Source organism: Ascidia mentula, chromosome 6, assembly GCF_947561715.1.
Source record: "Ascidia mentula chromosome 6, kaAscMent1.1, whole genome shotgun sequence".
Lineage (NCBI taxonomy): Eukaryota > Metazoa > Chordata > Ascidiacea > Phlebobranchia > Ascidiidae > Ascidia > Ascidia mentula.
In genome coordinates, this window is record NC_138571.1 from 2,956,024 (window position 1) to 2,969,959 (window position 13,936).

General features: G+C 37.4%; 1 pseudogene; it reads left to right on the plus strand.

Annotated features, from left to right (window-relative positions):
- Positions 1–6,306: 6,306 nt before the first annotated feature.
- LOC145906877 (uncharacterized) lies at positions 6,307–8,179 on the plus strand (annotated as a pseudogene).
- Positions 8,180–13,936: the final 5,757 nt, after the last annotated feature.

The window sequence follows — 13,936 nt, forward strand, 5'->3', positions numbered from 1 at the left end:
TTGAGGTTTTCAGTCAAACTTTTGATGCAAAGATACTTCACTTGTTGACTGCACAAATCTCACTTTTGTATATGTTACATATTTGTGATTAACATTGCTTAAAAAGTTTGAAATTTATCTTTATTTGTGTATTTTCCCTAAAGAAGCTTGTGGTTTAAATGGGGTCAAAGTGGGGAGTAAAACAACCACATGGGGCTCCCAGAGTCATGGGTTGTCAATCTATGGTTTAGCCAGTGTGATTTTTTGTTCCATATGCATTGTTGTCATCAGCTTTTGTTCCAGAATTAAACTTTTCCCATCGTAGATTGATGAACTATTGTTAGGGGAGTGGAATGACGAACAAGCACCATACCTGGCCAAGTGCATTCCATTAACAGAATCACTTTCATTGTATTCAAACCATCACAACACACCATGTTTAAAAACATTGATTTGCATTAAGGACTCGCTAAAAAATGGATGTCCACATGAGGTTTAAACTTTTTTTTATTAATGAGTATTTGTATATTCTGTGGTCATTTGTTTTATTTCAGCTTAAAAGACTGCTTCTGAATGGATTTGATATAAGCAATGATGATCTTCTTTTGTGTGAAATTCTTCATAATTTGGAAGAACTTCGAATTGATAGTTGTAATGTGACCAATGTGGACAATTTTGCCACTGCTTTGGCCAAGCTAGAGAAACCAGTAAGTCTCATTATGTTTCTGTGATGTTTTCCAAATGTATACACATGTTATGTAGTATTTGCAATTGCAAAACTTATTAAAGCCTTGGTGCTTATTAATTTCAGATATCAACTTACTTTATATAGTAAAGACAATGCAAACCACACTGCCATGCTCCATTTTCACAGTAGGCTATGGCTACAACTGCCTTAAATTGAACTCACCTAAAATATCTTTATCGCCTATAGACCCAATTTTGTTCACTTTTAGATGAAAGCATTTTCTCTGGAAAACAACAACATCGGAAACTCTGGAGCAGAAAAAGTTGGAAAATTTTTGAAGAACGTACAAAGTCTGCACCTGGGTACATGTGGAATCACTTCAAAAGGAATTCCGTATTTGTCTTCAGCTTTGCTCAAACTACCAGCTCCAGTAAGGTTTTGCAATAATGTAACTTGTATTCAACTGAACTACTTAAATTAGGCTACCTCTACAATATGTTGCGAGATGGAAAGGACACTGACATGTTTATTTAGTTTTATTTAAAGTTTTGTGAATCCAGATATAAACAAACCCAACCACAACCTTTTATGTATTCTTGAAGCTTTAGTTTGATCACAGCAACTTTTTTTATTAATTAGGATTATTACAGCATATTGTGTTGATAATTATCAAACAAAAGTTCAATCTTGCCAGTTTAGCTTGAAAACATCAGTAGTTATTTAAAGCATGCATAGTGTTTTTATGTTGCATTCATACTAAATATTTTTTAGATGGAATCCCTTGATTTGTCTGGAAATAACATTGGGAACTCTGGTGCAAAAGAAATAGCAAAATGTTTGAACAAAGTACAGAAACTGGACTTGCAGGATTGTGGAATAACATCTGAAGGAATTCCACATCTGTCTTCAGCTTTGCTCGAACTACCAGAACCAGTAAGGTTTCAGTTCTGGTTTAGTTCACTGCTATATTCTGTAAATACAGGTTTACCAGTCGGACTTGTAAATTCTGAGAACATTACTTTAGTATCACTTTCCCAATAAATCATTTATTAAACTACCAACCTTTAAAAGAATGATATGAATGGATTTCAGGCATTTTGACTCTGACTCAAAACACTTTCAAGTTTAAACATTTTGTATCAGAATCCAGATGTTATTGATTATAATATAGAAGGACATTGATATGTTTATGTAGTTTTGTTTAAAGTTTGACAGAATGCTAACACTGATACGAACAAAACTTGAAGCCTTAGTTTGATAACAGTAACTTTTCTTATTAATAATGATGTTTACAGCATGTTGTGCTGATAATTATTAAACAAAATTTTACTCATGCAAATTTAGCTTAAAAACATCAGTAGTTATTTCAAGCATGCATAGTTATTTTATGCTGCATTCATACTAAATATTTTTTAGATGAAATACCTTTATTTGTTCAAAAATAACATTGGGAACTCTGGTGCAAAAGAAATGGCAAAATGTTTGAACAAAGTACAGAAACTGGACTTGGGTGATTGTGGAATAACATCAGAAGGAATTCCACATCTGTCTTCAGCTTTGCTCGAATTACCAGAACCAGTAAGGTTTCAGTTCTGTTTTAGTTCACTGCTATATTCTGTAAATACAGGTTTACCAGTCGGACTCGTAAATTCCGAGAACATTACTTTAGTATCACTTCCCCAATAAATCATTTATTAAACTACCAACCTTTAAAAGAATGATATGAATGGATTTCAGGCATTTTGACTTTGACTCAAAACACTTTAAAGTTTAAACATTTTGTATCAGAATCCAGATGTTATTGATTATAATATAGAAGGACACTGATATGTTTATGTAGTTTTGTTTAAAGTTCGACAGAATGCTAACACTGATACGAACAAAACTTGAAGCCTTAGTTTGATAACAGTAACTTTTCTCATTAATAATGATGTTTACAGCATGTTGTGCTGATAATTATTAAACAAAAGTTCACTCATGCAAATTTAGCTTGAAAATATCAATAGTTATTTCAAGCATGCTTAGTTATTTTATGCTGCATTCGTACTAAATATTTTTTAGATGGAATCCCTTGATTTATCTGGAAATAACATTGGGAACTTTGGTGCAAAAGAAATAGCAAAATGTTTGAACAAAGTACAGAAACTGGGCTTGAGTGAATGTGGAATAACATCAGAAGAAGTTCCACATCTGTCTTCAGCTTTGCTCGAACTACAAGAACCAGTAAGGTTTTAGTTCACTGCTATGTTCTGTAAATACAGGTTTACCAGCCGGACTTGTAAATTCTGAGAACATTACATTAGTATCACTTTCCAAACAAATTAATTGTTAAAATACCCAACTTTTAAGGATGATATGAATGAGTTTCATGCACTTTGACTCAAAATACTAAGTTTGCATCAGAGTCAACATGTTATTGGTTACAAGAGAAGGACACAGATGTGTTAGTTTTGCTTGAAGTTTAACAGGATGCTAACACTGATATGACAAAACTGGTCACTTATTTTTATCTTGAAACCTTTAGTTTGGTAACAACAATGTGTTGATGGTGGCACACACATATCTGTTCACTGCTTGGTTTGTGTTTATTATGACATTGCTCTTTTCACATTAAAAAAACTAAATAATTTAAAAAATGACTTTTGATTGCTTATCATTTTGTATTTGAAGCAGAATTTAACTTAAGGTTTTTGAAGTTGACCTTGAATTACTTAGCTTGAAATGTTTTCAGATTCAGAAAGTCAATTTATCTGAAAACCCCATTGGTGATGATGGCTGCAAAAAACTGTTGGAAAGTTTGGCTAAAATAAAGGAACTCTCTTTGTTTAACTGTGGAATTACTTCTATTGGATTAAACGCATTCGCGGAAGAATTGTCAAAGTTGGAAGATCCAGTAAGTTACAATAAGTGGAGTCCCAGGAACTTTGATCCATGAGTAGAATATCAGTCTGTAAGATGGTAATTTATTGACTAAATTTTGTGGCAAATTTAACTGATTACATGTTTACAATTCATGCCATAAGTTCACAGTTTGCCAATCATGTCAGATTAAGGTTTATGTTTAATTACATCAAGATTTTTTTGTTAGATGGAATCCTTGAGCATTAACAAAAATGTGACATTGGAAGAAGCTAGGAACATTTTCAGGGAAGTTAGAGGAAAAGTGCAGAATTGGTGGGGTTTCTTTCAATGAGTCCATGATGATTAACAACACTGTTTTAAGGAAGGTCAAACATAAAGCCTTTGTGTCCAAAGACATTAATTTATCATTTTACATAGAAATGATTTTCTTATCTGCTGTATAACTCTTATGTGCTGTATAACTCTTATGTGCTGTATAATTCTAATGTGCTGTATAACTCTTATGCGCTGTATAACCCTAATGTGCTGTATAACTCTTATGTGCTGTATAACTCTTATGCGCTGTATAACTCTAATGTGCTGTATAACTCTAATGTGCTGTATAACTCTAATGCGCTGTATAACTCTAATGTGCTGTATAACTCTTATGTGCTGTATAACTCTTATGCACTGCATAACTCTTATGCGCTGTATAACCCTAATGTGCTGTATAACTCTTATGCGCTGTATAACTCTAATGTGCTGTATAACTCTAATGTGCTGTATAACTCTAATGTGCTGTATAACTCTTATGTGCTGTATAACTCTAATGTGCTGTATAACTCTAATGTGCTGTATAACTCTTATGCGCTGTATAACTCTTATGCGCTGTATAACTCCAATGGGCTGTATAACTCTAATGTGCTGTATAACTCTAATGTGCTGTATAACTCCAATGGGCTGTATAACTCTAATGTGCTGTATAACTCTAATGTGCTGTATAACTCTTATGTGCTGTATAACTCCAATGGGCTGTATAACTCTAATGTGCTGTATAACCCTAATGTGCTGTATAACTCTAATGTGCTGTATAACTCTAATGTGCTGTATAACTCTAATGTGCTGTATAACTCTTATGTGCTGTATAACTCCAATGGGCTGTATAACTCTAATGGGCTGTATAACTCTAATGTGCTGTATAACTCTAATGTGCTGTATAACTCTTATGCGCTGTATAACTCCAATGGGCTGTATAACTCTAATGTGCTGTATAACCCTAATGTGCTGTATAACTCTAATGTGCTGTATAACTCTAATGTGCTGTATAACTCTAATGTGCTGTATAACTCTTATGTGCTGTATAACTCCAATGGGCTGTATAACTCTAATGGGCTGTATAACTCTAATGTGCTGTATAACTCTAATGTGCTGTATAACTCTTATGCGCTGTATAACTCCAATGGGCTGTATAACTCTAATGTGCTGTAAAACTCTAATGTGCTGTATAACTCTTATGTGCTGTATAACTCCAATGGGCTGTATAACTCTAATGGGCTGTATAACTCTAATGTGCTGTATAACTCTAATGTGCTGTATAACTCTTATGCGCTGTATAACTCCAATGGGCTGTATAACTCTAATGTGCTGTATAACCCTAATGTGCTGTATAACTCTAATGTGCTGTATAACCCTAATGTGCTGTATAACTCTAATGTGCTGTATAACTCTTATGTGCTGTATAAATCCAATGGGCTGTATAACTCTAATGGGCTGTATAACTCTAATGTGCTGTATAACTCTAATGTGCTGTATAACTCTTATGCGCTGTATAACTCCAATGGGCTGTATAACTCTAATGTGCTGTATAACCCTAATGTGCTGTATAACTCCAATGGGCTGTATAACTCTAATGTGCTGTATAACTCTAATGTGCTGTATAACACTAATGTGCTGTATAACCCTAATGTGCTGTATAACTCTAATGTGCTGTATAACCCTAATGTGCTGTATAACTCTAATGTGCTGTATAACTCTTATGTGCTGTATAAATCCAATGGGCTGTATAACTCTAATGGGCTGTATAACTCTAATGTGCTGTATAACTCTAATGTGCTGTATAACTCTTATGCGCTGTATAACTCCAATGGGCTGTATAACTCTAATGTGCTGTATAACCCTAATGTGCTGTATAACTCCAATGGGCTGTATAACTCTAATGTGCTGTATAACTCTAATGTGCTGTATAACTCTTATGTGCTGTATAACTCTAATGTGCTGTATAACTCTTATGCGCTGTATAACTCTTATGCGCTGTATAACCCTAATGTGCTGTATAACTTCAATGGGCTGTATAACTCTAATGCGCTGTATAACTCTTATGTGCTGTATAACTCTTATGTGCTGCATAACTCTTATGCGCTGTATAACCCTAATGTGCTGTATAACTTCAATGGGCTGTATAACTCTAATGCGCTGTATAACTCTAATGTGCTGTATAACTCTTATGCGCTGTATAACTCTTATGCGCTGTATAACCCTAATGTGCTGTATAACTCCAATGGGCTGTATAACCCTAATGTGCTGTATAACTCCAATGGGCTGTATTTGTTAATGTATATATTAAGCTGATCGTTTGACTTTGGGTTGGAAAGAAGACTTTTTATCAGGAGTCAGATATACGGCAGTGTTATTATTTTGTGTAGACGTTTTAAATGAAACCCTGCATAAAATTTGGTGACCCCGACGTGATATTTAAATGGGCAATTTAACCTTCTGTTGTGTTTTTACGTGCTTTAATTATGTCGCAAAAGGCTTCTGGTGTAATTCCCCAATTTATAAAAAGTGCGATCAAATTAAAAGGGGTTGGAAAGTCAGATCAGTTGACCACGCCAGGTAATTTCGATGCTATATCTCACGCAGCTACTTAGGCAGACATGAGTGCCGCGCTGCATTATTCTGCCGCATTGTTAAACACGATTATTACGACCGATCACTGCAAATCCCGAATCATCATATTCTACAGCTCAGCCTCGCTCGAGTTACTTTGCACCCCCTGGAATTAATGACCAGGCCGCATCCATGTTTTTGCCTCGGGGTCAGGCACCGTTTTCGACGCCTTGTTATCCTGGTGTGTCCGCATCGCATTTCCCCCCTAGCCGAACTGCACCTTTCACACCCATGCCAGCGAAAGTAAAATTACCCTCAATGTGGCAGGATGCTGTAAAGTTGTGGTTAGCGACCGTTGAAGGTATTTTTCAGAACCATCAAATAACACCTGACGAGAAATTCAACTTAACCATTTTTCCCTCAATCAAGAACAAGCTCAACGGGTTGATCACGTCATTTTGGGTAAGGTTGGTCGTCGCTCTTGTGGTGATTTAAAACAAGCGAATTTGAAGGCATTTGATAGTAACCCCATAACTGAAGTACATGAATTATTTCACGATCTTGAGCTGGAAAATAAGCGTCCAAGTGTACTTTTAAATCGCATGAAAGCTCTCTTGGGTAATTACCAAGATTTAAGTCCCGATGCGGAAAAATTAGAAAATAAGTTGTTTCATGACAGATCAGAATGATATTTGGGCCTGACTATGGTTTGTCAGTTGATTTATTGGCCGAAAAAACTGATTACATAATCAGGGCATCGATTTTTTATTGCGTGTCGAACATCTTGAGAAAAATTGTCGTGCGTGTCGAATGGTGAAAATGTCGTATATGGTAACTAACGCATGAGAACGACCAGGCTTATTTCGATTACAGAATTGTTGTACTTCCATCACGTTAAAATGACGACAAAACAATTAAAAAACATTGCATGTTAAAGTCTGCTATGTCTCTTTTAAGGTCCGATTGTGTGAAAAATGGTACTTGTTCCGTAACAATGCCACGTGTTCGGTAACAATGCTCCATGTTTGGAAACAATGGTTAGTTTTAGGTTTAACACGCTTATTCGCTGGACGCAAAAGTAAGTGTTGACAGGTTTTTGCATGGATTTTGTCCAAATATTTATTGCGATTTCGTTTATTTAGCCATCTAAACAGACAAATTTATTTTGGGTGGGATCCCAAACGATGATGACATTAAGTTTTCAACACTACGTAACCGTTCAGTTAAATGCTGTTGTTTGATAGTGACTCGAAATACAAATTTCTTCCTAAATAATTGTTTGCGGTTTGAAATTAAACGACTTATACTGGCACCAACGTCTTCGAGCCACTTTTGCCACCAGCATCTACGGCAAAAAATTGAACTACATGTTAATAGGAAAATCTATGTGAATGTGGCAAGATTGGCGTGACCGATATGTAGGCTTCATAAGGTTGTTATAGTAATTTAATTGATGGACAATTGTTGATAACTACAGCGTTTGTCTGATCGAGGTACTGCATACCGGTAACTTAACATTTATCCATGCCGCCCGTGTCGAACAGTGGCGTCGCGTGTCGAACACTTAGAATGGTGAAAAAGGCATAAATCGACACCCTGTACATAATGTTATTTAGCAAACCAGGTAAGTTTCAGTCACACCAAGTAGTTAATAAACAGCATGTTCCACATAACGTCTCGGATTCCAAAAACATTTTTGCCAGCACTCAAATGGTAATAAATGATAATATGGAGAGGCGTCTAAGGGAAATGACCGAAGAGTTACAGGCGTTAAAATCGGCTTAAACTGTAAATTCTGCAACTCCCCGATTTCAGGCACCAAGAGGGCAAAATGGCGGATATCATAGGCCCGGAAACTTTGCCGCACGCAACAACAATTATCGACCACCACAGCGCCGAGATTTTACTGCTCGACCACGCCCGAGACAAACAAACTTTAATGGCGGACGGGACTTTCAACGACCCGCGCTTTTCACAGGCGCCACCTTCCGACTTTTGTTATTATCACAGCAGGTATTGGTCGCATACATATAATTGTATTCCGCCATTTTCTTACAATCATCAGAAAAACGGTCAGCGTCCCCCTCATTAAGGGTGAACAATGTCAGGGGCGTCGAAAAACATTCTAGCACTTTCACCATTTTTAAAAAGAATCATAAACTTAATTTTCTTGTAGATACTGGCAGTGCTTTAAGTCTTATTCCCCACAACTTAGCGCGTGAATTTAATTCTAGTTTACCTGTAAAAATGAAGTGCGCGCTGGGTAACGAATTTCAATGTTATGTGGAAATATTATCGTAAACTTACCTAAATGATGTAAACGAACAAAAATGTGGGGTAAATTCAAGATTCTATACCGCATATGCGCAAGTTATGTCAAATTATGCAACTCGCATTCAGAAACATGGACTTAAGGCGACGCAAAAATCCCTTTCTCCTGTAAACTGACACATTCTCTATAGTTTTCTTTGTGCCCTTGTACGAGGTCCTAACGAGATGTGCTCGGCAAATCATTTTCCGTCCCTCGCTCGTAAACGCCTCGTTAAAATCAGTTTTAACGAGCTCGGTTGTTTAATAGACGAGGGTCGGTTAATTAACAACTGCCAGTCGGCACTCGGCTCGTACGTTTGCACCAACAGCTTATTAACAGGATGGAGAAAGAACGGAATATAAAATACTGTGATTAAATGTACAGAGAACACGATGTGTGCGTGGATCAAAGATTCCCACATTACTGTTTTAATGCAGTGATTCCCAAACATTTTGTGGTTGCGTACCACTTGGAGGTAAAACAATTTCCACGCGTGTACCACCTAGTTGAGTATTACAAATGAGCCTAGGTCCTAGGGGATGAAGTAACAAACATTTGGAGATCACTTCCGATTTCTTAAATTTAAACTATATCCGCAAACTACTGAATGGTGCTCACGTACCACCTGTAATGCTGTCACGTACCACCTGTAAAACCGTCACGTACCACCGGTTGAGAAACACTGGTTCAATGACCCTACATTACTCGTGACTTACAATGACGTACTTTGGAGTGTTTACTTTTGTCACAAAGGAAAGTTTACCCATGGAACTGCTTTTGCTATAAAAAGCACTTATGTTGGGCGTCATTGCAGCTTGTAAATTTGCTTTCAGTGAGTTTCTATTGGCGAAGCGAAACTCAACCAGCTCACAGTCGTCAACGTAGATTCAATTTAGCAGACTTGATGGGCGATTATCTTCCTGTAAGGGGAATTTGAGATAAACCTAAATGGATTGATGATGTATCGAATTTGGGAAATCCCAATGTTACAACTTTGTTTGAATTTATGAATTTTATTTGTTTAGGAGGTAAAATTATGATATATGTTTTGTTTGTGATTAATGAATTAAAACTGGGCCAATTTAAAACCAAAGGCCCCTGGCAGGCTGTCGATCGCTCACCGTATCGATATAATTATATTTTAAATTCCACAAAGCAATCTGTGGACAGCTCAGATGGATTTTTAAATGAGAAAAATATATTTAGCCTAAAAACAGCCACCAATTGGAGAAACTGATGATGCCGTTTTTAGGCGAAATATATTTTTCTCATTAAATAATCCATCTGAGCTTTCCACAGATCGCTTTGTGGGATTTAATATATCATTATGTTTTGTTTGGATGCAAATTAATGAACAAAATTATTTTCTTCGGCAATGTACAGTTTTTATCTAGTAAACATTTTGTTAATTGTTTTTTTGTCATTGGGGATCTTTGTTGCAATAAACTAAGTTTCAAGGAGCAGTTTTACTTAAGAAGAGCCGAAGGTGGCCTCAGTATTTTCGTTGAACGAGAGATTTTCGATTGGCACTTTCTACAGATTCTTGGACATGTCTTGCAAACGAAAAAATGCAGGCCTTGCGAATAATTCTGAACCTCCCTTACAAAAAGTTCGTTCAGGTACGAATATAATTTTGTAATTTTGACACATTGGTTTAAATTTAGGCTATTTTATTAACTGTACAGAAAAAAGAATATGTTAGCTCTTTGAAGTTAAGATAATTACATAATTTGCAAAGTTATATTTTCACTTTATATTTTTGCTTCATGTTTGGTTCTTAAACTATGCTTTGTAGAGTTTATGTTATGTTTATCTGTGATAACACAAAACCTAACTATAACTCCAAAAAGACTCCAACACTGTGCAATTAGTAATTACTGGGTTGTATTAAAATTAGTAAAGCATTCGAGTACTCACAATAAAAGAAGCAATTTCAATGAGGCAGTTCGAGTAAATCCAATGATGTGTAATGAGACAGTACAAATGTTTGATGTTGCGGTTCAGAAACCATCTGACTACAGCTCAAGCGGTCAATTATGAAGACTCAATTTCAGGCGTGTTTACCGGATAAAAATGTCATAAAACAAACGTGAATAACAAAGAATCGTAAAGCTTAGGTTTGTGAAAAATTGCAGTGTTGCGAAGCTGACCAAGATTAATTTATCTCACGTGCAAGAGCGGGCTTATCAGATTAATAACGCACGAGTATTGTGACGAGACGAATTACAGAGTGACGTGCGTTAATGAATGAATGTTGGTGAAACAATTAAAAGCGATAAAATACAATTTTAACTACATATTATCTTCCCCCGTTTGCAAGAGCTTTCTTGCAAAAAAGTTTCTGGCCGTTAGGAATCCGTGTTGCTCTTCACGATTTATCTTCATGAAGGTCTTCGATGATGAGGAAAACATTGTCTGTTGGTTCAAACTCATTCGGATATAAACAAACAATCGTTTATGTGTATTCGACCAAGTCACCGCTGTGACTTCGCGTGATTGGTCGATTGTATGTAACTGCGTACATGGCATGGTTTGCCAATTCTTTAAGCCGTCGTGAATTTGTGTTTGGCGTCGCGCGTATGAATTTTCATTTCTCTGTTGATTCGTTAGTCTCCTGGACGATGAAAGGTGGTCAACGGGCATTGGTATGGTGTTGATTGATTGAAGGTATGTCTTTAGATGGCGTCTCCAGCGAATAGCAAGGTATGATGATTGAATAGTGTTGTGTTCAGTGCACTCTGGATGACGTAATAGCTTGCGTTGATGTCTTGAGATCAGCGTCATGACGACGTTACGTTGTTGTCTTGTAGTGTTTTGTGTCGTCATTTCTTGGCTTTGTTGATATGGTTTGTTGTTTGTGGTGCTGTGCTTGACGTCATGCGCGCTTGGTGCTGTGTTGTAGCTTGCCGTGGCGCGAACTGAGGTGTGGCGTTGTTTCCTGGGGCGGTGTGTAGAATCGCTGGTGACGTTTTAATGCGTTTCGTGATGACGTAGACGTTGGGTTGTTGAAGAAGATGCGTGGAAACGTATGGATGTGTCTCGTTTTGACGTTGAGATCACTTCTCATTAACGTAATTGCGCGATCAACGTTGTCGATGGCTCGTGTGTACGCGTTTCACAAAGTTTGAATGTTGTACATCGAATAAGGAACTATATCTTCAGCTTTTTATCTCTCGATGCGGCCAAACAGGGTGAATGTGACGTCATATCTGTGCATAAACTTACAAAGCGGTACCAGTACAAAACAATAGCGTTGAAATTGAAAAAAAGGAAGGGCTGAACTGTATGGCCTTCAAAATGCAATTGGCTCATAATTCTCGCGTAAGCAGTCATCAGAAAAAAAAACTTTTGCCTCTCATAAACAGCAAGCAACGGCAGGTGGTTTACGCACGAGGCTTATCCCCTCGTAAAAAACATGCATACGCTGCAAGAAAACGTCTTGAAGAGCAGACGGGGATTTAATTTTGTAGCACTGAGAGCAAAAAATGTTTCGTTATCCTACAGCAACAAACGTCATAAAAACCATAAATGGTTAGTATTACGTAACCACTAAGGGCTAGGCGTTTGCTTGAAAAAGTAAAAACAAAAAAATATGCGCATTACCAGGTAATTTTCGATAATAATCCGACATTTGCAGGAAAGTCTTGAAATATCCTTGATGCTTACAATGGCAGATAAAAATTCATTGCGTTTAATAATCCATGACTGTTGACAGTGAAATTGTAAAGTCCAACAGCATTCTATAGGTGTGGCTGTAAAGTTCTTGAAAGTGGGAACCACCTGCCCCTCACGGCAGACTTTGCCTGTTCTCATTCTTGCCTGTTGGATTCTGGTTCAACACAGTTTTTGTTCTGCCGGAATTGTCCGTTTGATTTCCCGCAGCGACAACACCGACGCCCTCCGGCCGTCCTTGCCAAACCATTGAGACGGTTAAAAAACTGCCCGCCAAACCAACGGTTCCGAAACTGTCTCTTTTGCACAAACAATATTGTTAGAAGAATTTCTTACCTGCTTCATCGGTCTCGATATCATGTTCTGTTGATGTCGGTTGGGATTAATTTTGAAAGGTTTGTCGTGATCGATACGAACCACGAGAGATCCCACCGTTAATTCCTTTTGCATAGCAATAGCATTTGGTTGTATTTGGCATAATCTGTGCCTTTTGACATCCACGAGGATATCGTGAAACTCTATAAAGTCTACTCCTGAAATACATTGGTTAACATCGCAAACAAGAAATTTCCATTTAAAACAACCAATATTCAAGCACGGATTCAGTGTTATAGATCCGTAAGAACAAAATTCCGGTCCTATAGCACATTTCATTTTCACAGTTTTGTCGCTAATACCGTGACGTCATACTCCTGGGAATTAAACTCATTGAGCTTCCTGTATCTACAAGGAGGTTTAAATCGTTAGTTTTGTCATATACAGTAAACGGTAATAAAGTACAATTTCTGCGTCTCTCACTGACGAGAGAGGCTATTATGCGTTTTTTGGCTTATTGTAGAAGTCACACGGTTTTTCACAGCTATGCGCTCGTGATCCATACTTTCTGTGGGTGTAACACCAATTTATACCTCTCGGTTGTTCTACATTGTTACCTCTCGGTTGTTCTACGCTGGACCCTGATCTATAACCGCTGTAAAAACGATTCCTTTCCGTTGCTGACGTCAGAATATCGCGGTTGCCGGGGGTCGGTTGAATCTTGGGCCGTTGGCGGTATGTGTGTTAAAACCTGTTGAAAGGGCAGCAGTTTCCTGCGCCGAAATCTCAAGAGATTTAATTTGTTGTGAAAGCGCTCTTTGGCGTCTTTCGACATTATTATTTATAATGGCCTGTGTGGTGTTGATGCCATCAACGGTTTTGGGGCCGGTGCTTTTGACTTCTTGTGAATTTCGTGTGTATCTTCCTGGTTTTTCCATCGTCATGACATAATCAGCTTTTTCTGTCAGTGCTTCTATGGGCAAATTATAGTCAGGGGCAAGAATCAGTCTGACATAGTCAGGCAACTTATCATAGAACATTTGCTTCAACAACGTTGTGCATCGGGGCTCAGTTTATACGATGAACTACTGATTAGGCGTTTCATTTTACTGAGCAAGGTGCGGGGCGTTTGCTGTCAAGAGGGTTTGGTGAAACAGATCGTGGATTTCAGAAATAGGGTTGGAGTCGTAGCTTTTTAAAAGTGCCGCCTTTAATTCAGAATAGGGTTGGAGCCTTCCAACGCT